Source organism: Panthera leo, chromosome A1 (genome assembly GCF_018350215.1).
Source record: "Panthera leo isolate Ple1 chromosome A1, P.leo_Ple1_pat1.1, whole genome shotgun sequence".
NCBI lineage: Eukaryota > Metazoa > Chordata > Mammalia > Carnivora > Felidae > Panthera > Panthera leo.
In genome coordinates, this window is record NC_056679.1 from 104,503,600 (window position 1) to 104,531,393 (window position 27,794).

A 27,794-nucleotide genomic window follows, 5' to 3' on the forward strand; every position below is an offset into this window, starting at 1 on the left:
GCGGCATATTTCTTCTGAGGACAGGGCACAAAGGCTCTCTAAGGAGATTGCTGGGACATGATTACCAGCAACATTTAAGTTTTCAAAAACACGCCAAGGAGGCCATTCACTAAGAGTGGGTAGCGGTAAAGTAGCTGCTTCATTAAACTGAAATAGCCTCGGCAGGGCTGTGCTTACAGACCCACGCTACCAAATTATACGTTTCTTTTCTGGATGCTTCACTGACCTCATTATGTGGAGCGGAGGGTTTGTCATTCCAAATAAAGGGACCGTCCAAGTCTTTACAAACATGTTCGTCAGGCGCCTCATGAGACTGCACACTGCCACACTGCCTGGCCCAGTGGATTAAAAAACAAAAAAGCAAACAACAACAACAACAACAAAACTTGCCTTTTTGTTTTCTCATTATGCTCCGCTTATGTGCGCACTGTCACACTTGCATAGCAGAGTAAGCAGGCGAAATGCTGGTTTCCGAGCATTAAGGAGGTTTTGACGTGGGGGGGTAAAGACACTTTCTTGAGGAAAGCGTAAACACCGGTGACGAATCAGGATCCAGAGAGTTCCAATCACACAGCGTCTTTTTGAAAGCGACACACGGAGTTATTTATCCCTTCCCTGTTATTAGTTTTGATTCTCCATCCATGTTGTTATTTTTGACTTTCAGCCACAAGAAGCACCAGAAGTATCAGGCTAATCTTTTTTTTTTTTTTTTTTCATTTAAAATTACTAATTTTCCCTTCAGGCAGGTAAAATCCTCTCGTTCTGCTGAAGGCAAATCAAGTAACAATTATAGTGTTTATACATATTTTTTCCCCCTCAAGAAGTACTCATAAAATTAATTTGGATTTTGGAGGCTATCCATTTTTTCATTTAATTTTAATTATATAGATGAAAATGGCAATTAAGAATCCCACAACTGCCTTGTGTGTTCAAAGACACAGCGGCAGCTGAGTCACACTTGCAAGTGACAACAGGACCCGGGACACAGACCCCTGCTTCCCGAGGCGGGGGTGGGCGTGGGGCAGGGCTCTCTGATGAGTCCTGGGGACCGGGGAGCAATCAGGACACATCAGAAATGTTTAAGTGACAAGCTGAAAAAACCACAGAGGGGAGCAGGCAAAAGAGAGTAACACATTCCCGGGACATCGCAGGGAGATGAAAAAGAAAAGTGTATTCTTCAAATGACATTCAGCATGCCTAGCACCCAACAGCTGCCTGTCTAGCCTAAGGAAAAGTGTGGAGGGTACAACACGCTAACCAGGATATCTGGTGATACAGGGGGTGTTTCAGCTCCAAAGGAGGGCAGAATAAACCCTAAGAACCAGAAGTCCCCGGGCTGTCGCTTCACTCATATTCATTTTCTACCAGCATCCAGGTGAATGCCCACCATAAAGGAAGTTGTACCTCACTCACCTTTTCTGTGCAAACAGCCCTGTGCCTGGTGTGTAGGTGTGCCTAACCTCAGCCTCCCACCCCCAAGAATAAAGCCAGCTGTTAGCGTATTTTCAGCCCGGGTGCCTTGGGGCTTTCCCCATTTGCATTTCACCAAGACCATGGGGAGGCTGCACTCTTGCCCTCTCCCAGGGTCATGTCCAAGCTCTACGTTCTGCCAGGTTCTGGGGGCCCAGGCCTCACTTCAGGCCCTTGAGGTCCCAAGAGACTTGGCTCCATTACCCTTGCTTGGCTTTGGCGCAAGGTTGACTTAAGCGACTCAACTTGGTGAGGAGTATTAAGGCAAGCACAGAGTAAAGATGAAAACTCTTTGGATCTCGCTTTTCAGCCCTGTGTTTGGCATTACAGAGGGACTCCCTATCGTGTGCTTCATAACATTAAAAGCCTCCCAAATTCCACATGTGCTCATTATCTCACATGTGCTCTAGAGACGTGCCAGAGTCTCTGGGTGTCTTTGCGTTGCTTTTGTACACATTTGGCTTTGGGGTCAGGAGCACTCTGGGATGGTGGGGGGAAGGGGACAGAGCCCTGGCTTATAACTGCCACCCAGCGCTTATGAATGGACGAGACTTACCCGGAGCTAAGCCTCATTTTCCTCCCTGACACTGAGGATCTGGGATAGGTGTGTGCCTGGCATGTGGAAGGCACTTGGTAACAGACAGTGCTTAAGACTGTAGTGCAGCGGGGTCAGCTTACAACAGCTGGGGGCCAGGGAGGGTGTGAGGGGTTCCTTCCAGATCCCTTGCCTGGCCCAACCCCTCTACAAGCCCTCCTTGCTACCCTCGCATCTGCCCAAGCAAACATCTCACGGAAGCACAACTGCTGACATCTGCTTTGACAGTCTTGTGTAAATATAGCTAAAAAGCACAAAAACATCCCCCTGGAATGACTCTTCTTGGCCCTTCGACTCTGTTCCCTGCCTCTCCGCGACACACACTCACACACATACGCATACATGCAGAGACAAGCCACAGTTTCTTTTTTGGTGCTTCCTGAAAATAAACGGGTCTAGTCTTTTAAATCAAGGTGCAAACAAGCACACGAAAATGCACCATATAGCCAATGGCTGAGTTACCCGTGATCACTTGATCACTTAATCTCTTCACAGGGTCTTCTGGATTCTTGTTCTTCACCCCCTACTGGCGGGGAATGAGGCCTCTTTCTTCCTTCCTACCTACCTCGATGCAAAGCATTCAATGAACTCCTTCAAAGGAATCTGAGGAGTCACTTTGTCCTCGTGGGAGCACATGCCCCCTTCTGGCCTTTGCTCCTTTCGCTGCCTGGCCCAGCTTACCTTGCGTATTGACATCAATCCCTGCATCTGACACAGCCCCCATCCTCTGGAGTATCGGCTTCATCCGGACTTTTTCGGTGTGAGGACCAGCCAGCGCTGTCCCCAAGCCTCCCGTGCAGGTGAGTATGTTATTTTTTCTTTTTAAGTTTATTTTTAAAATTTACTTTGAGAAAGAGAGACAGAAAGAGAGACAGGCAGAGAGGAGGAGAGACAGAATTCCAAGCTGGCTCTGTGCTGCCAGCGCAGAGCCCGACGTGGGGCTAGAGCTCACAAACTATGAGATCATGACCTGAGCTGAGCTGAAGAGTCAACCGACTCAACCGACGCTCAACCGACTGAGCCACTTGGGTGCCCCAGCTGCTGAGTATTTTTAAAGCCTGTTAGAAATATCGCAGCACATCACGTACATGGAGGACTGTTTTTACCAGAACATCCCGTTAGGCCCCGTGGCCGCTTAGAAAGAAGGTCCTGAATCAAATATCTGGTCTGTTCATTTCTTTGTATATCCAGCCCCGCCAAAAAGAAGGGGTGAGTTTCCTTAACCTGATCCAGCCTGTTTGACAGAAACAAAACAACTTTATACTGACACTGAATTAAATTCTCATCCAAGATAAAACAGTCAAATATTATACAGAGGTCTGTCTATCTTTACTTTTAAATTTTCATCTGACGGGTTTTCCTTCAGAACATACAAAAAAAATTACACTATTAATAGCAATAGTGTGAATATATTTTTCTATTTTCATAGCACTATTCATTTGCCATTCTCTAAGTGCTTAATAAATACAGTGGGTCTTTACTGCCTTCCAGGGTGAAAATAACAGTTATGCCCCCACGGAGCTCATTCATTTGCTTTATGGGCTAAAAAATCTCTAGTGTGTCACAAATTAACGAAATGTTCCTGAGGACTGTGTTTTATTCTTGAATCTCCAATTTCACTAATAAATGTGAAAAACACATGTAGCCAGATAAGCCCCTGGAGACCAACCACTGCGGATGCTGAAGAAAGCAAGTTATTCCAGCTAAGATCAGCATTCACTTTTCCACCAGAGACTATTTGTTACCCAAATTCCCCTCCAATTGCTTGATGTAAGGCAATGGAATTGGTTTGCAGTGACTACCCCCAAAAGCTAACAAAACAAGTTTTTCTTTTAAAAAAGGATACCTTCAAAAAGTAATCTTTTTTTTTTAATCATCAGATAATGACTTTTTTCTAGTCACGGCCCCAGTGGGTCCACACACTCCCACCTCTGAGAGAGATCTGTTATTCTTTTCCTTAATATTTTCAGCATGAAAAATTTGAAGCAGAGAGAATACTAAGTAAACTGACAGAGATATACTCCCATCATGCCAATTTAACAATGAATCAAAATTTTGCCACACGTGTTTCTCCTTCCCTCCTTTTCTTCTTTCCTATGAAGATTATTTTAATGTTTATTTATTTTGAAAGAGCTTGTGTGCATGCGTGTGCACGACTGGGGGGAGGGGCAGAGAGAGAGAGAGAGAGGGAGAGAGAATCCCAAGCAGGTTCCGTGCTGATATTGGGGTTCGATCCCACCAACTGTGAGATCATGACCTGAGCTGAAATCAAGAGTAGGATGCTCAACCGACTGAGCCACCCAGGCACCCCAGTATGCAACATTTAGATGTCTATTTATGTACCTCTTACTTGCCACCTCCTTTTCTTCTCCCTGCCACTATCTTGCTGAAGAAAGCCACATTCAAAATTGGCTTTCTTGCGGTATCATTTAATTTGTTCCTCTATCCCCTATGTTTTCTGTAAACGTGTAAGTGGCCTTGATAGAGTTCAACTCTTAGGCAACAATAGCTCATAGGTGACACTGTATACTTCTCATTGTATCACATCAGGAGACACCTAATGGGTGTCCCATTTTTAATGGGTTCAAGTGATGGCAGATGATTCCCTCATCCTTCCCCATCAATATTCTAATGGTCTAATGATTGCACCCATGGATGACAGTTGCTTGAAGCAATTATTTTATTTGGGGGCCACAAAATTAAGCCTTTCCAAGTGGAACTTCCCTTCACCTTTAGTAGCAAGAATTCTGGAAACAATTTTCCTTCATCAACCAGTGCAATCTGGTTATGCTGAAGTCCGATTTGCATAGAAAACACATGATCACTGTTTAATTCTTTCCTTTGATTGTTAATTTTCAGAGTAAGGAATCTGTGCCTTAGTTACATGGTACAGTAACTGAGTTGTTTTGTTATTGTGTGTATTATTCTTGAAGGTCCACCTGTTTTTACTGAAATTAAGGAAAAAAACAAATCAGACCACCTCACCATAACTAACCCTCCTTCTCATATTGAAAACTGGACTTGTGGTTTAAATGGACACAAAATAAATCAAGGGCCTGGTCTCTGCCACTGAGCGCTCTCAGTAAGAAGGCCAAGCACTGGTTCTCTCACCTGTTCTGGTGTCTGACTTTGTCTTTTTTTTTTTTTTTAATGTTTATTTTTGAGAGAGAGAGAGACAGAGCACAAGCAGGGGAGGGCCAGAGAGAGAAGGAGACACAGAATCCTGAAACAGGCTCCAGGCTCTGAGCGGTCAGCACAGAGCCCGACGTGGGGCTTGAACCCACGAACCGTGAGATCATGACCTGAGCCGAAGGTGGATGCTTAACCAAGACTGAGCCCCCCAGGCGCCCCGGTGTCTGACTTTGTCTTGATGGTTGATGTAGTCTTTCCTTAAGCCGAACTTCCCTCATAGACAGAGGCCTTCTGCGTTAACTAATCTCCTGGGAAAATGAAAACAAATCTAAAAGATCGCCTCTTTTGCTTACTGTGACACAGACCACTTGGTGTCACTTGCCCCCGTAGACTTCCGCCATCATATTATTTACTGGATGCATCTGAAGGAAGCAGATTGGCAGAACCACATGGCTTCAGACTGACTAGCTGAGGTCACTGGGCCTGTATCAGTTGGACCTTGTCTGTGACTCATCAGGAAGCCATTCTCACCCAATGAAGCCTGCAGGTGCCATCTGGCTTGGCCACACCCTGCTCCGGGGTTGCGGTAATAACACAGTAACGTGCTGGGCAAGCTTCCACTGGGGGAAAAATACTCACTGTGGGTGAAATCTGCCCATGTAATGAGAAACAGCTCCCCTTTTTTCTTCTCACTAATAAGGTTGAAAACATTTAGGCCATTCATGGGTATTCCCCAAAGAGGCATTTATAAGTCTTCTTTAACAATGGCTGATGAGTGTCTCCGAGACTGACAGGAATCCAGGGTCTTTTTGGCTCTCTAAGAGCAGAGACATTTTCTGCCCATTACTGCCTTGTTTTACTGACAGGCACCTGTCAGTTAGACATTAAAACAGAGTGATAATGGGGAGATAATATGCTGGCTCTGTCCACACACTTCAAGAGGGAAGCACTCAAGAAAAATGTGTATTTTGGGAAACCTAGATGCTCATGTGCCCATCTGCATTTCTATTTAGTTTGAAATTGAGTGCAGAATAATAAAGCAGTGAGAAGAGGGATAACAGGGAGACCCGGATCAGAAGAGCTTCCCAAGTGGCCCTGCAGACGCCAGTGTGGGTGTCCTGCTCTAAGCAGGGGGAATGGCTTAGGAAATGCATGCCAGAGAGGAGGAGCAGGACAGACGCTCCCCCCTCCCCTCCCCACCCCCGGTGGGCTTCACTGGAACTCCCTGAGAGCTGCTGAACCAAGGTACTGGCAGAAAAATATCTCCCAGGACTTTGTAAATGGAGGACTTTCACACATTCTGCAAAAGTGCAAATACCCTCTTTTGAAAGAGAGGTGAAAAAGGAAGTGCACACTATAAATAAACTAATAAAAGCAATTCGATTCCTACTGAGAATCTTTCTAGTAAATAGTTCTCTGTCAGAAAGTAATATTGTTACTCAGATATTTGGACCTCCGGTAGTATCTTCGGGTCCTGACTTCTTGGCTAATGCGTATCTTCTAGTACATACACACACACACACACACACACACACACACACACACACATACACAGGCCCCATATAATACCCTCTTTATTTTCTTCAATCCAATAAAACGTCAATGTATTCAATTAATGATTATAATATAATGCCATCTTAATGCTAACTAGTCACCATAAAATCTTACCATCGTGGACTTTAGCCATGGAGCCCGGGGACTACTGAAGTGTAATCCCCCACTGCAAAGTTGTCCTATGAGCACAACAGGAGGACAGCAGGTGCCGTCACATCCAGTGGCAATGGTCAACTTGACTAGCATAGATGCCAGAAATCACTCGCCTCCCCGCTAAAAAGTGTTGGAATTTTCTTTCTAAAATACCAAGTGGGAGAAAGCTCTCTCTGCAAAGCTCTCTCTGCTGCAGTGATTCAGCATGTGGGATTTGAAGTTGAACACTGTTGGTTTGAATCCTGGCTCTTCCGTCTACCAGTTATGACTCCTCAAGCTGGGGATAAAATGGTGCCCATTTCGTATTTGAGAATGAAATGAAACAATGTATCTAAAGTACACAGCAAACACTGCTCGCTGCAATGATTGGGCCAGGGGCACGGCAACCGCACAGGTCTCCAGGGTACACTGTCGCTTTCAGTATTTCTGTTCAAGCCAAGAGACATTTATTACAGTACTGACACTAATAGGGGAGGCAACAAACTGCTTTGACAGGCAGAGTGGGGAAGCAAAAGACAAAAACAAAAACAACTCACGAGCTTAGGAATCAGGCACACGGTTTTGAATATTGGCTCTTGCCACCAGTTACCAGGGCTCAGTTTTGGATAAGTGACTTGACTTCCCTGCACATCAATTTGCCCATCTGTGAAAAAGAGAAAGTGACTTCCTTACAGAGTGGTCGTGCCCTCACCTGACAGGGTATGTAAAGTGCCTCGCCCATTGTGTGTCCACTCAGCGGTCTCTGTCATTATTATTAGAATACTACATGAAGCTCTGGGGAGGGACAGAGGTGGGCCTGATGCATCTTGTCACTGGGTGGTGTGACCCTGGGGATCCTGGGCTGGGGCAGATGGACCAGAACGTGCCAGGGGAACAGCGGGTTGAGACAGAACACACACACACACACACACACACACACACACACAGAGGCATCCTAGAGGCATCCTAGGAATCTAAAAGAAATTAGGTATTAGAAGGCGAGGTTTGTAGAGAGTATTACCTTAAAACATAGCATGAATCCAATACAGAATATAAAACTGTCTCCCTTTGTTTTTGCTGGCAGGCAAATCTGAGGCTCTGGGGAGCCAGATGAGCCACAATTACTCTTGGAACCTTCCCTTTATCTTCCATGGGTTTGCCCAAGAGCCAGGTACCATTGTGGCCCCAGATGAGGTAGCTACCCTGAAGCATTTAAGATGGACACAGAGGAATGAATGGTCCTGCTCTTTGCTGGGGAGGGCATGTCTTTGGACTTTCCTAACAACAGAGGAGACAATTAAATGGAGTCTGTCATTTCATTTCCATCCGTTGATGTCAACACTCCTAAAACCAGGCCCTCACTTATCTTGTTTACACAGTGCTCAGCACTGGGCCCACTTAGATGTTTACTAGGTACATGAGACAAATACATGTTCTTTCAGTAAAGGAGGGATATGCAGAAAGGGAAATGTCCGACTTTTTGGATATCGGGTTGTAAGGATCTGGACACTTGAAAGAGGTTGAATATACCGTATCATGCTTTTTATTAAGTTCTCCTTTCAAGGTGACATAAAATATGTGTCCTGTTTGCCAGGGGAGAAAATGCAACCAAAGCTAATCCATGATGACGGTGTGTATGTATGCAAATGAGGCATGCTGATTTCTCTAGCTTGGTCTATTCATAAACTGGACTGATTGCTTAGATTTACAACCGATGATCACTATGGTAAATTCAATAACAGAATTTTCTGCTCTAAATGTAGCATTCTCTTCAGTATCTTTTTACAGCCCTTAAGTGGTTTTTGATGTACACGAAACTAAAAGCTTGGAGAATTAAAAATTACACAAATAATGAAGATGAGTTCCTAGGTGAATTGCCCATTACTGTGGAGGTTTTTGGATAGTTTCATTAAAAAGAGTAAAAAGGCCATCTAAAGATACTTGTGTATCTACAAATGATTGTAAAGTCATTGTCTTTATTTCTTTCCAACTCCCATAAGCCTCTTTTATTAGTTTCAAGGAATAAAACTCCAATCTGCTTCAGTAAACTGCATTATTTTTTAAACTACAAAACATACGTGGTTTCTTTACATGAGCAATCTTCTTTAATGGCAATGCAGCCATTGGGAAGACCACACTAAAACGTATAGTTTATAGATCTTCCCTCTACCTTCTAGCTCTTCTCTACCTTCTTCTTCTTCTTTTTAAAAACAATATTATTGAGATCTAATGCTTTAAAGTTTTTTTAAATTTTAATTAAAAAAAATTAACTCCAGTTAACATACAGTGTTGTATTAATTTCAGGTGTACAATGTAGTGACTCAACAATTCTCTACATGACTCCATTCTCGTCATGGTAAGTGTACCCTTAACCCCCTTCGCTTATTTCACCCATTCCCCCACCTCCCCCGCCCCTGCCACCTGCCCTCTGGTAACCATCAGTTCTCTAGTTAAGAGTCTGTTTTTTGGTTAGTCTCTTTTATTTATTTATTTTTTTAAAGTTTATTTATTTAATTTTGAGAGAGAGGGAGAGAGAGAGAGAGAGGGAGACAGAGAATCCCAAGCAGGCTCCATGCAGAGCCTGATGTTGGGCCCGACCCCATGAACCGTGAGATCACGACCTGAGCCAAAATCAAGAGCCAGTTGCTTAACTGACTGGACCATCCAGGAGCCCCTTGTTTGTTTTGTTTCTTAAATTCCACATATGAGTGAAATCAGATGGTATTTGTCTTTCTCTGAGTGACTTATTTTGCTTAGCATTATATTCTCTAGATCTGTCCATGTTGTTGCAAAAAGACCCAATACTTTTTAACAAGTGCCTGGCACATAATGAGCTCCTAAAAATATCTGCTGACTCACTGAATGAATAAATGAATTCACTATCTTAATATCAAATTCTGGATCCAAGTTTAAAGTCATGCAACAAAGGGCTGAAACAGTTAGTTCTCTTACTTAGAAGTACAATCCTTTCTATCTGACTTCTTTAAGTGTGTTTTTTTTTTTTTTTTCTTTTTGGGGGAGAGAGGTGCAGAGTCCAACGTGGGGCTTGATCCCATGATCCTGGGATCACGACCGGAGTCCAAATCAAGAGTCGGACGCTTAACTGACTGAGCCACCCAGGTGCCCCTAACTTCTAGGCAGTCCAGTATCCCCTCTGCTATTTAATGGTTGCCAACATTTTATTTTTTTCCATGAATCTTGAATAATCCTTTTATGTGTGTGCAGTTTTGTTTTTTGTTTTGTTTTGTTTTTTTTTTTTTAATTGAAGGAGAATCCCGAATAATCCTTTTGTTCATGACCAGACTTGGAATCAGGTGCTCGTTGGTACAGGTCATTAATAGGCGGACTATGAATTTGAACTCTTAACCTAAACATGGCTTGCAAGTATCTCTAAAATAAAGAATCTCTAATTTCCCTTCCTATTCCCTCCTATGCACATAGTCTCCTTACGCTGACATGGCGTGTGTTGTTTAAAAAATCAAAGAATGAATGAATACATGAATAAATGACTAAGTAGATGAAGATACAAAATACTTCAGAGGTAAAGCAGTTCCCATTTTCCCATCAATTCAGAACCCTTTGAAAGTGCAGAAAAGGAGGATCTGTGGCTCGAAGATCTACCAAGACTTAGGTTCCTGATCTGTGGCTTGAGTAGAAGCATGGTGGAAGCTGGATCTCTGTGGGACCCTGACTTGGAAGCCATGGATAGATTATTTTTCCCATGGTGATAAAATGGCTGGCTATAGTTGAAATGATACTATTACTTCCGTATTCAGGTGACTGAGCTCTTATGAGCTGGTGCTGGAATCTAACCATCATATGACCAGGTTTCTATTTGTCACAAGATACCATGTGCACAAGTTGAGGAAGCCTGTCCCTTCTGTTTCTGAATGATACGAAGTAACAAAACCACTAGAAATAGCTATTGTTGTAAAGAAAAAAAAAAGTTTGCTATTTCAGAGTCACCTGTATGGAATGGTTGGGATAGGTAGGCAGGCCACGGAGGCACAGGATTGAGGGTGTAATGGTTAATTTTATGTGTCAATTTGACTGGGCCACAGGGTGCCCAGATCTTTGGTCAAATATTATTCTGGGTGTTCCTGTGAGGGATATTTTTGGATGAGTTTCACATTTAAATCCATAGACTGAGTAAAGCAGATTGCTCTCTCTTATGTGGGTGGGTCTCATCCAATAAGGTGAAGACCTGAATAAAACAAAAGGCTGAGTCTCCCTTGAATGAGAGGGAGTTCCTCCTGCCTGACTGCCTTTGCACCGGGATGTGCTTTTTCCTGCCTTCAGATTCTCACTGAAACACTGGCTTTCCTTGGGTCTCACATCTGCCAGCCTATGACCTAGAATTTACATCATTGGCCCTTCTGGGTCTCCAGTTTGCCTGTTAACCCTGCAGATCTTGAAACCTGTCAGCCCCCATAATCACATGAGTTAATTCCTTATAATAAATCTCTTTATATCTGTCTATCTATCTATCTATCTATCTATCAGCTATCATCATCATCATCAATCTATCATCTCCTATTCTGTTGGTTATGCTTCTTTGAAGAACACTGATTAATACAGCAGGAAATGCCAAAAAAGTGATAATCTAAAAAGTGTATATGTACATACACGTATATATCCATGAAGCAAAAAATGAAGATAAAATCCATAAACAAAAATAAAAAATGATAATAAAATAAAATAAAAATCCATAAAGCAAAATTTAACCAAGTTCCCAATTTCCTTCCTGGTGATGCTCAGGCCATGTAAAAGGTAACCTACAATCCTTGATGACACTCTATGCAGAGGGTGGATGACTGGGGTAGGCTGGGCAGAGATGACATGGGCAAGGGTGATGAGCCTCCACACACAGTGCAGAGCAATTTGCTGGTTTCTGCTGCTAGTCTTACAATGGCTAGACCTTTCTTTTCAGGAATCTTTCTTTTAGGATATAATGCCTGAGTCTTTTCTTTATGGAATCCATTTTAGGGGCATGATCAGAAATGCAAACAGGGATGTATGCACAGTCCACACCCACACTTCTCTTTTATATTCTCCAGTGTTCCTTTCAAGTGGCACAGACAACTGCCCAAAATTGGGGGAAAGATTAAGTAAACAGATCATACCCATTTCATGGATTATTAGTGGGGCTGTTAACATTACTTTTATACTACAGGTGTACTGGCACTGGAAAATACAATATAAGGCTATAAGGCCATATGAAAAAAAAGTAGGCTATACAAATACCTATCTATAATTTCAACTACCAAAGGGAGAAAGATGCTATATCAACATGTGAACAGTGGTTTTCTCCAGGTAATAAGCAATTCTTGTTTCGTTTTTATTGTGCAGGCTTTTTGTATTTTCCAAAATAAAATGTATTTTTATCATATTTAGACTAAAAAGGATAAACAAATAACATCCTATAGCCCTCAAGAGGGGAAGCACATTAAACCACCTTTGGAAAATGATAAACACAAAAACCAAACGAGAGCAAGCCAACCCCAAACTCAAAAAGGCCTATGTCCTCATCATAAATAATCCAAAATCAACCAAGACCACTTCCTTTCTTCTCTAGGTGCAGACATGACACTAGAGATATCCAGGGAAGGATATGCAACAACCCCTCTCCAAGGCAGCCTGCTCCAGGAAGCAGCTGGTTTAGTGGGAAGACCCCTGGGTCAGACCCCAGAGGCCCTGGGTGCTTTGCCTCGGACAGGCATGGGGACCCCACTGTATCATTTACATTCCCTCAGCTTTGGCTCTTCATCAGTAATACATGAGAACTAAATAGTCCTCAAGGAGCTCCTCAGGGCCTTGTCATTATAAAATGGAGTGGTACCTGTGCAAATACCCCCACGTACAAAGCACTACAGTGACGTAACACGGTCATCAGTGGTCTCCAACACCAGGTTCATGAGCGAATCCTCCAGTGGCCCATCCTCCCCCACCTTGGTGGCGGCCGCAGATGTCAACAGTGGAGAGACGAAATGACCCAGACAGGATACTCTCTCTTCCCCGCGCCCCCCCCCCCCCCCACATAAATACAATGTGCCTAAATTAACATTTGGTTAGCTTGTTTCTTTTTAACCAGAGACATGCCAATTTAGATGAAAAATCCATATACTTAACATGAGTCATATCCTTGCTAGAGAAGACAAATCTATAAACAGGAGCTGTAATAATCAGCCAAACTTTTCTAAAGCATCATTTACGTTCCTGTTTGGAATTTCTATATCCAAATTGCCTGCCCATCAATTGTATATTTAAACCATGTGGCCTTAGGAGAACTGGTGGGTATTTTCACTTGTTTCAGAAATGAGGAAACCAAAGCAAAGGGATTCTATGATTTTCCCAGCCCCCTGAAGTTCGTGGAAAAACTTGATAGCTCCATCTCTGACCTCAATTTCTTTAAGATTTTTTTTAAAGTTTACTTATTTATTTTGAGAGAGACAGAGACAGTGTGAGCGGGGGAGGGGCAGAGAGCGAGGCAGAGAGAGCATCCCAAGCAGGCTCTGCACTGCCAGTGCAGAGCCCGACGCAGGGTTCAAACCCATGAAACTTGAGATCATGACCAGAGCTGAAATTGTCCAAGAGCGGATGCTTAACCAAGTGAGCCACCCAAGCTCCCCTCTCTGATCTCAATTTCTCTGCCAGGCTCCCATAATTATTATTTAATACTGATGAAGTGTCTACATGATGCAAGGTGCCCTTAGTCATTCTGGCGGGGGTGATAAGGAAGACTAGGTAGGGCAAGAGGAATGGAACTGAAAACTTTTTTTCCCCCTCCAAAGTTGGAGTTAACAAAGTTGGTGATTTCTCCAGTTATGACAAGTATATTCCACAAAAAACTTCAGAGTTTCCTAATACATTGAGTAGGACTGCATTTGCTTAACGGAAAAGTACATGCTCTTTTGATAAGACTCAAATTTTGAAACAAGAAGAATTCTTGGTATTTAATGCTTGGGCAAGACAGTGTGGAACAGCTACAAGATTTCATGATTAACTTTTATAATATGCAGTTGCAATGGCCATCATGGACGCTGATGAGTTCCTCGGACTTTTCCAATTCACATTTTACCAACTTAGAGGAGAGGAGAGCATAATTCTCAGCTCTGTTGATCTGATTCTATTGAACATTCCCCTCCTCTCCCCAAGTTGGGAGTTAACGTGGAGGACAAAATAGAGAAAATACGAAAAAAACTGAAAGCCGAGTCACTTTCCTTAGTATTCCCAAAGTCTCAGGCTGCAGATGAAACTTCTTTTCATATCTGTGAGTCACCACATATTTTCCTGGGTATCACAACTCATTCACTTCCCTTTTTGTGCCATGATTTAATTTTTCCCCGTAGCACTTTCAAACTGTAGGCAAGAAAGTTCTGCGAGCTGTCCTACTGAATTATAGAAAATTAGAATCTGGTTTGGGGGAAATAACTTCACATGTGCATTACAATGAAGAAAATGTCACAGTTCGTCAGTTTTTCAGAAGCCAAAATAAATAATTTTCCTTATTTCTTACAAACAAGGGGGAAAAATACAGTGATCTCCTTTGCTATTATAATCAGGTATCTGGGGAGTAGGGGAGAAGTCTAAGATCGTCCTCTCTTTGAGTAAAAGTGAATTCTGTGGATATATTAGTCACTAAAGTTGCAAATGGCTCTTTTCCTTAGAAAACCTCATGAAAGTTGCCAGAGGTTGCCCATTTTTTTGGATACTGTGTGATGATAACACAGGTACAAATTCCAATTAGTGTCCAGTTCTACAACAAACAGAACCTTATGCCAGAGGTTGATTATAACAGGTGACCCTCAGCTGAAACTCTGTTATTATTAATTTTTCACAGACAACACCACCCTGTTGGGTATACCTTCCCTATTAGAGAAGGTTAGGACCAGTGTCTCACCTATATACCTCCCTGTCCCCCACGCCCTTTCTTTTTCACTTGAAAGGAAGGCTTCCCCAAATGGTATCAACTGTTTAGCCAGGATAGACGAAAGGTCTCCGGAGTGGTTGAAATGAAAGAACACAAACTAGCAACTAGCACTCTCCTGGCTTCTACCTGTGTCTCCATTTCCTTCTGATCCCCTAACCTTACCTGTACCATCGTGCGAGTGACCACCTGCGGTACCACCACCTTTGGAACATGGGACAGTATTCAGAGATAAGACAGCTCTAATGATCTTGGAAGAACTGGAAGACATCCTTGTTGGTGCTTTAAAAATAACTTATAATTAGTTAAAAAGTCACTGTAATTTTAACAGCCAGAGATCCTTCTGGACTAAAGGTACTTAAGTCCCATATAGGAGAATTGAATAGAAAGGGAATCCAAATACCACTGGATTCCTATTACTCGAGGTTGTTATGTTCTGTAAATTGCTGTCAGTGCTGAATTAGCCAATGCTGAACCATTGCTCCTAACAGGAACCCAGTGCTGGGTTCCCGCAAGGCTCTGGGCATAACATTTTCATCAAGTGATAACCTTTCGTCACTATATAACCTTACTTTATGTGTGTTTCTGTTTAAAGATACTTATTTAACATGTTTTGTTGATTCATTAACAGTGAACCCAGGGCCCACAATACTACAACCCATGCCTGAATTAAACTTATGTGACTCTTCTTCTTATAGAAGTTAGATAATGCAAGTTATCGAACTTCTGTTTTTCTCTGTAAGACCTATCGTAGCCTTCTTGTGCTTGGGGACACTAGAAAGCACATCGGCATTTCTGCCATTTTAAAGAGCAAAATCACCAACAAAAAGCCCACACAGGCACAGTGGGAAAAGGACACTTATTTATATTATGAGATCTGAAAGAGCTGAGCGTCGCCTTGCTCGACCTCAGTTGGGAACATGTGTGTCAGGTGACTTGAATTTTTTGCTACCCTGTGCGTGTCCGCAAATCACAGTGAAAGCACTGCAAGTATTGATTTTGGGGTTACAAATAAATTTTCACAAGTAGGTGAATTCTCAGTTGTGGAATCTGTGAATAATAAGGATTGAGTGGAGAAGTTCTACTCCTTATCCATCAGCAGATCTTGGTTTATCTCTCTTTCTCCTTGACACTGATACAGCCTCAATTAACCTGATCTTTGATGCTAAACAGTGAGATATATATATACATATATATATGTATGTATATATATGGGTTTTTTTTTTTTTTTTTTTTTTTTTGCCAGATGGCCATTCTAATTGTAGTGCAGGTGTATATTATGTTTTATGCTTTTTTTTTTTTTAAAGTAAATCATTGTGAGAAGCTTTGCTTTTCAAAAATTAATGAGCATGGGGTGCCCGGGTGGCTCAGCCGAGACCTACTTCGGCTCAGGTCATGATCTCATGACCCGTATTGGGCTCTCTGCTGTCAGAGCAGAGCCCACGTTGGATCCTCTGTCCCTCGGCCCCAGCCCCCTGGCGCTCCCTTTCTCAAAAATAAATAAATATAAAAACAAATTAATGAGCATCATTAGGAGTGATGGAAAGTGTAAAACCCATCAGTTCACAAAATCCCCTCCAATTTTCTATTATAGAAAGAACACAGCGTTGAGACCACATTATCACTGAACAGACAGAGATGTTAACTACGTTGGTGCCTTACAACTGACTCTGGTTCAGCAAAGTTATGTTCAGAATTTCACAGAAAACTGATAAACAATTACTAAGTACTGTGGGAAGAGAGAGATCCTCAAGGATAAGTGTGGAAAATGAGGCCTCAGTCCTCTAAAGCCCCTCATGCTGAGCTGCCTTTCAGGAGCTTCCTAACACTGCGGGTGAGATTAGAAGTGCAAACCTAGTTTTTAAAAACGTTGTTGCCTTCTCTCAACTGTGGGGGAAAACGTTGACATCAGCCACCCAACAGGGAAGTGTAATAAATAGGAAAAAAAGAAAAAAAGAGAAACAGGTGGGAAAATTCACACTCGTTAGAAACAGTTCTCAGAACTGTGCTTGGTTTTTCAAAACTGAAGCCAAAGCATGTGTTATATATGTGACAGTAGCGTCCCTCAGAGTATAGTCTGAATAAGGCAGGACTGAGGTCCAGCGTAACATTAAAGGAAGATTCTGGCAGAGGCACTGTTTGCACTTGGGCCCTGATCCCAGAAAAGCACACTCCTTCATTCATGTGTTGGTTTATCGGTGACGGCTTAGGGAAGCGCCTGGGGGGTCCTTCTGCTGGTGGCGCTGGTGGCAGTCACCCGGACCCCGCACCACCATTGTTCGCACCCAGCCTGTGGGAGAGGTCTGGGAAGGAAATGAGAGTCAGGTCCTCTAAGGGGTCAGTGTGCAGTGACGGTATCTTATAACAACGTTATCATCATGTTAGCTGATCTACACGGCCCTGTGCAATGTTGGCCACCATTGCTGGTTTAGAGAATCATGGTGCTGAGACTCAAGGTTGGGGGTCTTCCTGCCTTGTATTTCTTACCTAAAACTAACTTCATTTCCCCATGACAGCTTATCTTAGACACCGAAAGGAAGCCTTCTTGAGCATTTGAAGCTATTTAATCACACTGTGGCTTTTAAAAAAATGGCATCACAGGAGCACCTGGGTGGCGCAGTTGAGCGTCTGACTTGATTTAGGCTCAGGTTATGATCTCAGGGTCATGGGATTGAGCCTCACATCTGCTCTGTGCTGAGAGCGGGGAGGCTGTTGGGGATTATCTCTCTCCCTCTCTCTCTGCTCCTTCCCCGCTTGTGTGCACAGGCACGTGTGTGCGTGCTCTCTCTCAAAATACATAAATAAACATTAAAAAAAAAAAGGTTATCGCAGCACAGTTTCTACCACTCCCTGTGTGGTTTGATAAACAATCAAAACCTTGAATCTCAATAGGGGAGGGGATAGCAACTTTTTAGGAGACCTACTAGTTATTTTAGGACCGAAGTCAGCAAACCTTTTCTGTAAAGAGCCAGACAGGAAATATTTTAGGCTTCGCAGGCAGGCCCTATGATCTCTGTTACAAAGACTCAACTCTGCCATTGTAGTGTGAAAAAGGCCACAGGCAATATTAGCTACATTGCCTGGCTATAAAAAACTTCAAATAAAACTTCATTCCCGGAAAATAAAATTTGAATTTCATGTAATTTTCACACATCACAAAATACTAACCTTTGTTTTACTTTTGTAATGTAATTTTAAGAATATAAAGACCATGCTCTTGGTTCAAAAGCAAACACGGGCCCTGCCCTAAAGGGGTGTGCCATCTAAAGTGAGGACCGTAGACACAGACATAGAAAGAAAACACAGAGAAATAACTATATACCGCACAGGGTAAGAAAAGGATACAGGATAAATCATTGTATTAGATGAAATTTAACGTGTCTGTACACTTTACTCATGATTGTCTTTTGCAAAGCATGTCGTAGGCCATGTAAAGCCGCCAGTGAATCTACATGGAAAAGGGAAATCCTCAGTGCTTTCCGTGGGAAAAGTCTGACTGAGTTTCATTCGGATTCTGTGACTATCTCAAGACTTTTTTCTTTTTTTAAGTCTATTTATTTTTGAGAAAGAGACAGAGAGAGCCCAGGAGGGGCAGAGAGAGAGGGAGAGAATTCCAAGCAAGCTTCACACGGTCAGTGCAGAGTCCGACGCGGGACTCGTACTCCCGAAACGTTGAGATCATGACCTGAGCCGAAATCAAGAGTCAGGTGCTCAACCGACTGAGTCACCCAGGCACCCCAAGACTTTTTTCTTTTTCTCTCTCTCTTTTTTTAACATGTTTTGCAACTTCCCCAGAAACACACTGAGCTCAAACACCCAGTGCAACTGTATCTCTACTTGGACTAACGCGCTACTCCATTGCAAGGTTTTCTTTTCCTATGATCGACATCAATAAAGCATGAGAAAGTACCTCAGTGTCTTACAGAAGAGACAAAAAAAAAAAAAAACACCCCACACTGTAATGGAAGTTAGAAAAATAATATTGAGGGTGCACTATGGAACAAGCCCAGCTGTAAGCATTCGGCATGGATTATCCAATTTAGTCTTCATAGCAGTCCTCTGAGCGTTGATTAGTAGTAGCGGGAAATGATGGCACAAAAAGGTTACAAGACCAAGGTCACACAGCCAAGGGGTGGAACAGAATCTGAACCCAGGTATCCAATTCTTTAAACCTCACTCTTTTTTTTTTTTAAATTTAAATCCAAGTTAGGTAACATACAGCATAATAATGATTTCAGGAAGAGAATTTATTGATTCATCTCTTACGTAGAACACCCAGGGCTCATCCCAACAAGTGTCCTCCTTAATGCCCCTCACCCCTTTAGCCCTTCCCCCACCCAACACCCCACCAGCAACCCTGTTTGTTCTCTGTATGTAAGAGTCTCTTATGGTTTGCCTCTCTGTTTTTATCTTATTTTTGCTTCCCTTCCCATATGTTCATCTGTTTTGTATCTTAAATTCCACATGAGTGAAATCATATGATATTTGTCTTTCTCTGAATGACTTATTTTGCTTACATAATACAATCCAGTTCCATCCACGTTGTTGAAGATGGCAAGGTTTCATTCTTTTTGATCACTGAGTAATATTACATTATATATATATATGTATATATACACATGTACATATACATATACATATGTATACATATGTATATATATACATATATACATATGTATACATATGTATATATACATACATGTACACACACACACACACATACCACATCTTCTTTATCCATTCATCTGTTGATGGACATTTGGGCTCTTTCCATACTTTGGCTATTGTCGATAGTGATGCTATAAACACGGGGGTGCATGTGCCCCTTTGAATTTATCTTTTTGATAAATACCTAGTAGTGCAATTGCTGGATCATAGGATAGTTCTATTTTTAATTTAAAATTTTTTTTATGTTTATTTTTGAGAGAGAGGGACAGAGTGTGAGCTGAGGAGGGCAGAGAGAGAGGGAGACACAGATTCTAAAGTAGGCTCCAGCTCTGAGCTGTCAATGCAGGGCTCGAACCCACGAAGGGTGAGATCATGACCTGAGCCAAAGTTGGACACTCAACTGACTGAGCCACCCAGGCACCCCTATTTTTAATTTTTTGAGGAACCTCCACACTGTTTTCCAGAGTGACTGCACCGGTTTGCATTGCCACCAACAATGCAAAAGAGATCCTCTTTCTCTGCATCCTCGCCAACATCTGTTGTTGCCTGAGTTGTTGATGTGAGCCATTCTGACAGGTGTGAGGTGGTATCTCATGGTGGTTTTGACTTGTATTTCCCTGATGAGGAGTGACGTTGAGCATCTTTTTCATGTGTCTGTTGGCCATCTGGATGTCTTCTTTGGAAAAGTGTCTATTCAAGTCTTTTGTCCATTTCTTCACTGGATTATTTGTTTTTTGGGTGTTGAGTTTGTAAGGGTTTTTTTTTTGTTTTTTTTTTTCTTTTACTGTTTGTTTACTTTTGAGTGAGAGACAGAGCGCGAGTTGGGGAGGGGCAGAGAGAGATAGAGACAGAATCCGAAGCAGACTCCAGACTCTGAGATGTCAGCAGAGAGCCCGATACGGGGCTTGAACCCACAAACCGTGAGATCATGACCCGAGCCAGAGTCAAATGCTTAACTGACTGAGCCACCCAGGTGCCCCTGAGTTTGTAAGTTCTTTATAGATTTTGGATACTAACCCTGTATCTGATATGTCATTTGCAAATACCTTCTCCCATTCCATCAGTTGCTTTTTAGTTTTGCTGATTGTTTCCTTTGCTGTGCAGAAGCTTTTTATTTTGATGAGATCCCAATAGTTCATTTCTGCTTTTGTTTCCCTTGCCTCTGGAGACATGTCAAGTAAGAAGTTGCTGTGGCCGAGGTCAAAGAGGTTGTTGCCTGTTTTCTCCTCTAGGATTTGGATGGCTTCCTGCCTTATGTGTAGGTCTTTCATCCATTTTGAGTTTATTTTTATGTATGGTGTAAGAAGGTGGTCCAAGTTCATTCTTCTGCATGGCGCTGTCCAGTTTTCCCAACAGTATTTGCCGAAGAAACGGTCTTTTTTCCGTTGGATATTCTTTCCTGCTTTGTCAAAGATTAGTTGGCCATATGTTTGTGGGTCCATTTCTGGGTTCTCCGTTCTGTTCCGTTGGTCTGAGGGTCTGTTCTTGTGCCAGCACCATACTGTCTTGATGAGTACAGCTTTGTAATACAGCTTGAAGTCTTGGATTGTAATGCCTCCTGCTTTGGTTTTATTTCTCAGGATCGCCTTATTTAAGCCCCACTCTTAAGTGCTCACAATCCCATCTCTCACTGCTGAGGGGTCTTGTCACCAATGGCTCTGTCACTCACTTGGTATTCCTTTCCCAAGATACTGTGTCATGTGTGGCTGGCCTGTGTGCACACGTGCACAGGCACAACATTCCTCACACCTGGGCAGTCCTTGCTCTTCCCTGCACCATTATCCTCTCTGCTTCAATCTCTGCATTTGCCCAAATGTCTATTTTCTCACGACAAGCAGGGACGTCGATATGGGAAGCCACCCTGAACAGTAAACGGACGTGGGGCTAAAACTCAAGAAAAACTTTGTTCTAGCTCAGGTGTGAACTGTGTAATCCTGTGTAGATCACTATGCCTTTGGGGAGATAGTTTCATCGACTAAATAACACCCCTCCTCCTAACTTTTCTGTGAAAACAATCACATGATGCAGTGTGTGTGGAAATATGGTATAGTCTGTAAGGAAGCGGTGATTGTTGGTTACTCTTATTATTTTTTCTAAGTGTTTATTTTTTGAGAGAGCACAAGTGGGAGCGGGAGAGGGGCAGAGAGAGAGGGAGAGGGGGGATCCGAAGAAGTCTCTGGGCTGACAGCAGAGAGCCCAGTGTGGGGCTCAAACTCAACAAACTGCAAGATCACACCATGAGGGGAAGTCATATGCTCAACCAACCGAGCCACCCAGGCACCCCCCTGTTGGTTATTATTTTTATTACACCCGGCCTTTACCCTTTCCTCTCCCATTCCTTCCTTACTCATTGGGAAGAAGCAACACATTTCACTATCTCAATATGTCTCAAAACACCAGCCCATTTTCTTGCCCTTGCCTGCCCTTCTTATTCACCGAGGAGATATACAATGGTCAGCAAGACAGAGATGATCCTTGCCTTCCCCCAGGTCAGAGAGGATGAGACTGACATCCAGCGGTATGTGCTGGAGCCCGTTTGCACAATCCCATTGATGCCTTTCCAAGTTCATATTCAGTGAAGCCATGTTGATGGCTTCAAATTGGTAAGTGTGGAAGTATTTACACCAAGGAAATGGGCAAATGCTAAATCACCCCCCCTCCCCCCCGCCCGCCGCCCCCTATTCCCCAGAGAGCTGGTTGCTGGACATTAACCAGCACACCCCTGGAGATAGAAACATGTGCAACAGGGCAGAGAAAAATACACCGTGGTCTGCACGTTCACAGGGAGGCACTTATCATGACTGTGGGGGGTGGGCACAGGTCCCAGAGGAAATGAGGTTTAAACTGACACCTAGATAAGGTCTAAATAAGAGGAGCAAACCAAGCAAAGGGAGAAGAGAGTTCCAGGAAGTCCTAGAGTGTTAGCACAGCTGAAGGAAGTTCCTTCGGGCTGTAGTGCAGAGGGAGGGAGGAGGAAAGGAGTAAAATGAAGCTACAGAGGTTAAAAAGTTCAACCCTACCCTGCGGGTAATGAGTGGTTACCAGTGGGCTTTGAGCAGGTAGGGTCAAGGTTACAAGCGGGTTCAGAGTCAGAGCGATCGCCTTTGAAATCTGGCTCTCCCAGCTGGCACCTCCAGCTTCTTCTGTCAGCTGAGGCTCATCTGTACAATGAGGGTTGCAGTACTCAGATCTCCTGGTGGTGGTTGTGAAGCCACAGGGAAAGCGTGCAGCACCTGCCTGGCTCCTCAGAGTTGCCGGGCAGACATTCAAGCACAGACTAGCCAACCGCAGAGCAGAGGCGCACGTTCTCCTGGGAGGACCTGTTTCTCCAGCCCCTGCCTACCTTCAAACACCGGTATTCTGCTAGTCGGGGACGGTGTTTCTCGTCCTCTGGGGGGTGACTTACTGGTGGCTTGTGAAATCCACAAGTGTCTTGGGCAGCACTTAAGGAAGACACAGAATTAAATGGAATTAGGCAAAAAACAAGGGCTGGCGTCCTTTGTACTTTGCAAGGTAAGTTCTGTCTCGTGTTTGGGTGTGCTGGATTGCCATGTAAAACTGATCCCTGAGGGCTACAGTTAAAAAAAAATGTTAAAAAGTGTGAAAGCTGCTCTTAATCAGGAAGCTTCCTGAGCTCTGGGGGCTGGGAGACGAGAGGGTGAGGCAAGCGGGGGCCAGCCTGGCTTTCCCCTCTCCTAGAGATCGTTAATGTCTCCAGTAGGGGATTTATTCCCCCAGGTCTCCAAGGCTTTTTAGCTTCCAGTAAAAATTGATGCTCCCTGCACCAGGTAGGACCCTAGGCTTTATCTGCTGATGAGAAGCCAGAGTAACTGACAGCCCATGAAAGTGACCCTTAAAGCCAAGAGCCAGGGAGGGAGACGGTATCTTCTTAGTGGGAGTGGTTGCTTGTTTGGGAGGCAAAAGGAGGGCTACTAAGCACCTCCGACAGCCCCATTAGTAATCGCAACCCCACCGTGAGTCCAAGTCAGTAACTAAAACCAACCAAGACAAGTCACTGCCCACTGGCTTAGTGCATGAAGGAACTCATGCATGGAACTGACATTTAGTTTGGTGTGTCCCAGAGAGATAATTCTATATATGAATAGATTTTAGAATAATTTGCTTTCATCATATGTCAAAACATACCCAGTTTGCCCTTTGGAGTTGCAGAAACCATTTGGCATTTCTTTTTTCCTCTGCAGTTTTAAAAAATGGAAAGTAATGGCAGATGCCTGGTCAGTGTTTGGGAGAAACAAATGCCCTACTGCAAGACGATCTGGTTTCCTCGAGTCCTCAGGGCTCATTCCCCAGGCATGGGCAATTGGCACTAGATTAGCTGCCCACATTTATTGACAAAGGAATTAATCTTCACCAGTGGTGTTTTTTTAAAGCCCATTCTTTCCAGGAAGCTGCAGCAGAACATCGGGCCTCCTTCATTTTTCCCTTTCTTCCTTTCCCTGCTGACAAAAGTGGCTAAAAATAACCTCGTAAACCCTTGATTCCACTGAGGAAGGTGAGGGAGCAAAAGAACAAAAGAATGTCTTTTCCCCAGTGCAGGCCGCCCAGTGCCCAGTTCAGGCATCAAGTGAAATCACAGACATCAGGAGATTGCCTCTTAGACGGGTTGAGGAGGGTGTATGCGTGGGGGGGGGTGGGGGGGTGGGGGGGGGTGGGGAGGGGAGGCATGAACAATGTGAGGACAGTTACCCTAACATGACAACTGTGTATTTGGTCAGACAAAACATCTCCATCCATGATCTCTAGGTATGCAGCACCCGCCTTAACTGCATTTTCCTACTATGCTTCTCACTTACCAAAATCATCTTCTGGGGGAGGGAGAAAGCAGTATATGCTTCCTAAGTCAATAAACCAATGCTGGGAGCACCTGAGTGGCTCAGTTGGTTATGCGCCTGACTCTTGATTTCAGCTCAGGTTATGATCTCAAGGGTTCATAGGATCGAGCCCTGCGTCCGGCTCTGTGCTGACAGCGCTGAGCCTGCTTGGGATTTTCTCTCTCTCCCCACCCCCCCCCCCGCCCCTCCCCCTCCCTCACTTGCTCCCCGTCTCAAAAATGAATAAACTTAAAACAAATTAAAATGAACGCTGAGCCAGGAACTGCCCATTTCCATTCCATACACTCTACTGAAAGTCCCCCTCAGTTAGACCCTAGGTAAAGTGCATGGCTCTGTTGGCTATCTTCCAAGGAGTGCTCAGCCTGTTAATAAATGAGCATCTCCTGTATGCGCCAGACTAGGGTTTGTGCAGAAAGGCACAAAGCAAGAGAGAAAACCACAATAGTTGCATGAAGAGATGCATGAGAGAATGAAGGGTTGAAAGGTTGTGGCACTGGGGTTTCTCTGGCCCATGGAGTTATGCATAATGATCTTTGAGCTAGGTTCAATGGGGGTGATGTCTTTTTCTTTCTTTTTTTAATGTTTATTTTTGAGAGAGAGAGAGAGAGAGAGAGCGCGCGCGCGAGCATGAGCGGGGGAGGGGCAGAGACAGAGGGAGACACAGAATCTGAAGCAGGCTCCAGGCTCTGAGCTGTCAGCACAGAGCCTGATGCAGGGCTCGAACTCACAGACTGAGATCATAACCTGAGCCAAAGTTGGACACTTAACCGACTGAGCCACCCACACTCCCCCCGTGGGGGTTAAGTCTTAAACTCCCATGGATTTCAGTATGTCTGTGTCACCCATGACAGGATGGCAGCATGGAACTTGGTGACCTATATGGTAAGACTCTAGTGTCGAAAGAGGACGTACAGACCCCAGGGAATTAACAAACATGATGGACTTCCATATGTTGGTGCTGACATGGCATTACCTGTCTGATTGGCAGAGGTAGCCTGAGGAAGGTGTTGTGATGAGGGTAGGTTTCTTGGCTAGGCAGTATTCGTCGCATGTGATTTTATGGGTGTGTGCCTTTATTGTTTGCAGCTATGGAGCTGGGGAGGTGAAAAAGGTGGGTGTGGAGAGAGGAGGGAGAATTTTTCCTTCCATGAAGCTTTATCAAGACGATATACCAGTGAAGGAAATACTGTTAAAAGACAATGTTTAGGAGGTAAACAGTTATACATGCATTTAAATCTAAATGCCATCCCCGTCACATACATGTGTTAAAGAAAACAAGGTACCAACAGCTAATAAATTAGAGATTTCAAATTCATCTTCCCTAAAGGATTTAATTATCCTGTTAAACTGATTTCCCATTAAAGATTGTAACACAGAGATCATTTAAACACAGAAAAAAATATGGTGTCACTACAATGGTCAGTATATGTCTAAACAACATTTATAGGGGTTTTGATGGAACAGGAAATAGAGAGTGTCCTCTGTGACAAAGATCACATTCCATACAATGAGAGTCCTAGAAAGATGGAGCTATACACTCAAAGACCTAAACTCTTTTGTATTTGCAAATTCTGGAGCTAGAGCCCCAGATGTAAAAGGAAAAGACCTCGTCTCTCTCTCCAATCTAACAACACTTCATGAAAGACTGAGCCCCTGATAAGGTGGATTGCCCCCAATGATACCCTAGAGGGACAGACATATGGCGCCTGGCCTGGTTCCCCTGGATTCCCTTCTGGTTCTCAAGGGAATCATAGAATTCTCAGCATACACGGGCAGATGTTATTAGAGGGTTGGGATCAGAGAGGCAGAGGTGCTTATAGAGAATAGTTAGATTAGGGTTAAGTCATCTGAGAAGGGAGGGGTTGAACCTGGTGAAATTCCTGGGATCTCAGGGAGAATCAGGAATGATCAGGAAATAAGAGGTGGCAGAAGGAAAGGAGATAGCTTCCATGATCCTAAAGGCTCATCTTAGAAAGCGGTCTGAACTGGTTAAACAAACTGTACACATCCGTATCATGGAATGCTGGGTCATGCCTCCCAGTATGACCACCACCCCTGACCATTCCTCCAGTACCCCAACTCCAACAAGCTTTCAATTTCCCTGGAACTTCTAATCCATTGATTCTTCTCCCTTTTGACTCTACCTCATCCTCTTGATGATTGTCCTTTGGTCCTGAGCCCATTTAAACAAAAACTCCATCCTTAGAAGCCATCTGTTTGCATGTACCCACAACTCTTGCCTCTTTCCTGTCTATTCTCTTGGCAAGGGCATGATCCATTTCTTTGCCAATTCTACGCCTATACCCTTTGCTGCTGAATATGACTGGAGGAAAACACAGAGCTGCACCGAATGGAAATTTGTGACCGCAAGACCGAGCCCGGAATGCTGCCCTACAATCATTCTTCGTTTTTCTCTTTCTGGACCCTTCCCAACAGCATACACATACATGGCTGGTTATTTCTCCCACCTCAAAAAATCCTCTTTTCTCTGCCTTGTGTAGCTCTTACCTCATTTCTCTGCTCCCCCTGCAGCATATCTCATCAAAAGAGGTTTCTTTCTGTCCTCCCATTCTCTGTCTCTTACAGCTTTATGAAGGTACAACTGAAGTACCCTACCATGTACATATTTAAAGTGTACAATTTGATTGGTTTTGATATGTGTATACTGAGAGATCATTACCACAGTCATGATAATGAAGCTATCCATAACCCTCAAGAGTTTCCTTCAGTACCTTTCCTTTTGTCCTCCACCCATTCTAATGAGCCTTCTGCCAGCACCACTCCAAAGAAACTCCTGGTCAAGGTCACTGGTTATCTACATGTTCCTGAATCGAACGGTCAATCCTCAGTCCTTACCTTACTTGACCTCTGCAGCATGTTGACCTATTTATTTTCTCCTTCCATCTTGACACACTTTCTTCTCTTGGCTTCCAGGACATCGTAATTGATTGGGTTTCCTCCCCTTTTCACTATCCTCTTACCCTAAAGAGCCCAAGGATGCAGTCCATGGTACCCCTTTCCTCTCTGTCTAAACTCACTCCCTTCATAATCCTCAACCAGTAACACGATTAATCCCAAATTTCTTTCCATCCTGGACCTCTCTCTTCTACTCCTTACTCGTACATCCCACTGCCTAGGTAAGATCTCCACTTCTCCAGTGTACCATGTTGAAAGCCGAACTCCTGAATCTACCCCCCTACAAAATTTGCTCTCCTACAGTCGTCCTCATCTTGGTCAACGACATCTCCATCCTTCCAGATCCTTGGGCAGCCAACAGCCGAGTACTTATTCTTGACTTTTTTCTTTGTGTTACCACCACCAGATCCATCAGAAAATCTGCTTAGTTTTACTTTCAAAACCTAGGCAGAATCTAACCACTTTTACTGTCTCCACTGCTTCCAACTTGGTCATTTCTTGCTTGGCTTACTCTGATGGTCTCCTAGTCTTCTTTTCCCTATAGTGT

The 27,794-nt window shown here is 43.6% G+C and overlaps 1 protein-coding gene and 1 long non-coding RNA gene across 7 annotated transcripts in view; one reads left to right on the plus strand and one right to left on the minus strand.

The window, feature by feature from the left end:
• MARCHF3 (membrane associated ring-CH-type finger 3) overlaps positions 1–27,794 on the minus strand; it is a 148,761-nt gene that overhangs the window by 43,737 nt on the left and 77,230 nt on the right. The window contains exon 1 of one of the 4 annotated variants that reach the window (XM_042934082.1): positions 7,441–7,958. The exons of 1 other annotated variant lie outside the window; for it this stretch is intronic. The gene's annotated coding sequence lies outside the window, so the exon portion shown is untranslated. Of the gene's footprint in view, positions 1–226; positions 711–3,153; positions 3,175–7,440; positions 7,959–27,794 lie in introns of those variants that run through there. 2 more of the 4 variants (XM_042934088.1, XM_042934075.1) reach the window with 2 other exon arrangements.
• The window catches only part of LOC122217291, a 120,700-nt gene that overhangs the window by 32,610 nt on the left and 60,296 nt on the right, over positions 1–27,794 (plus strand). For all 3 annotated transcript variants that reach the window (XR_006201379.1, XR_006201383.1, XR_006201382.1), the window contains 2 exons: positions 2,561–2,865; positions 9,188–9,239. This is a non-coding gene — a long non-coding RNA (uncharacterized LOC122217291). The remainder of the gene's footprint in view (positions 1–2,560; positions 2,866–9,187; positions 9,240–27,794) is intronic.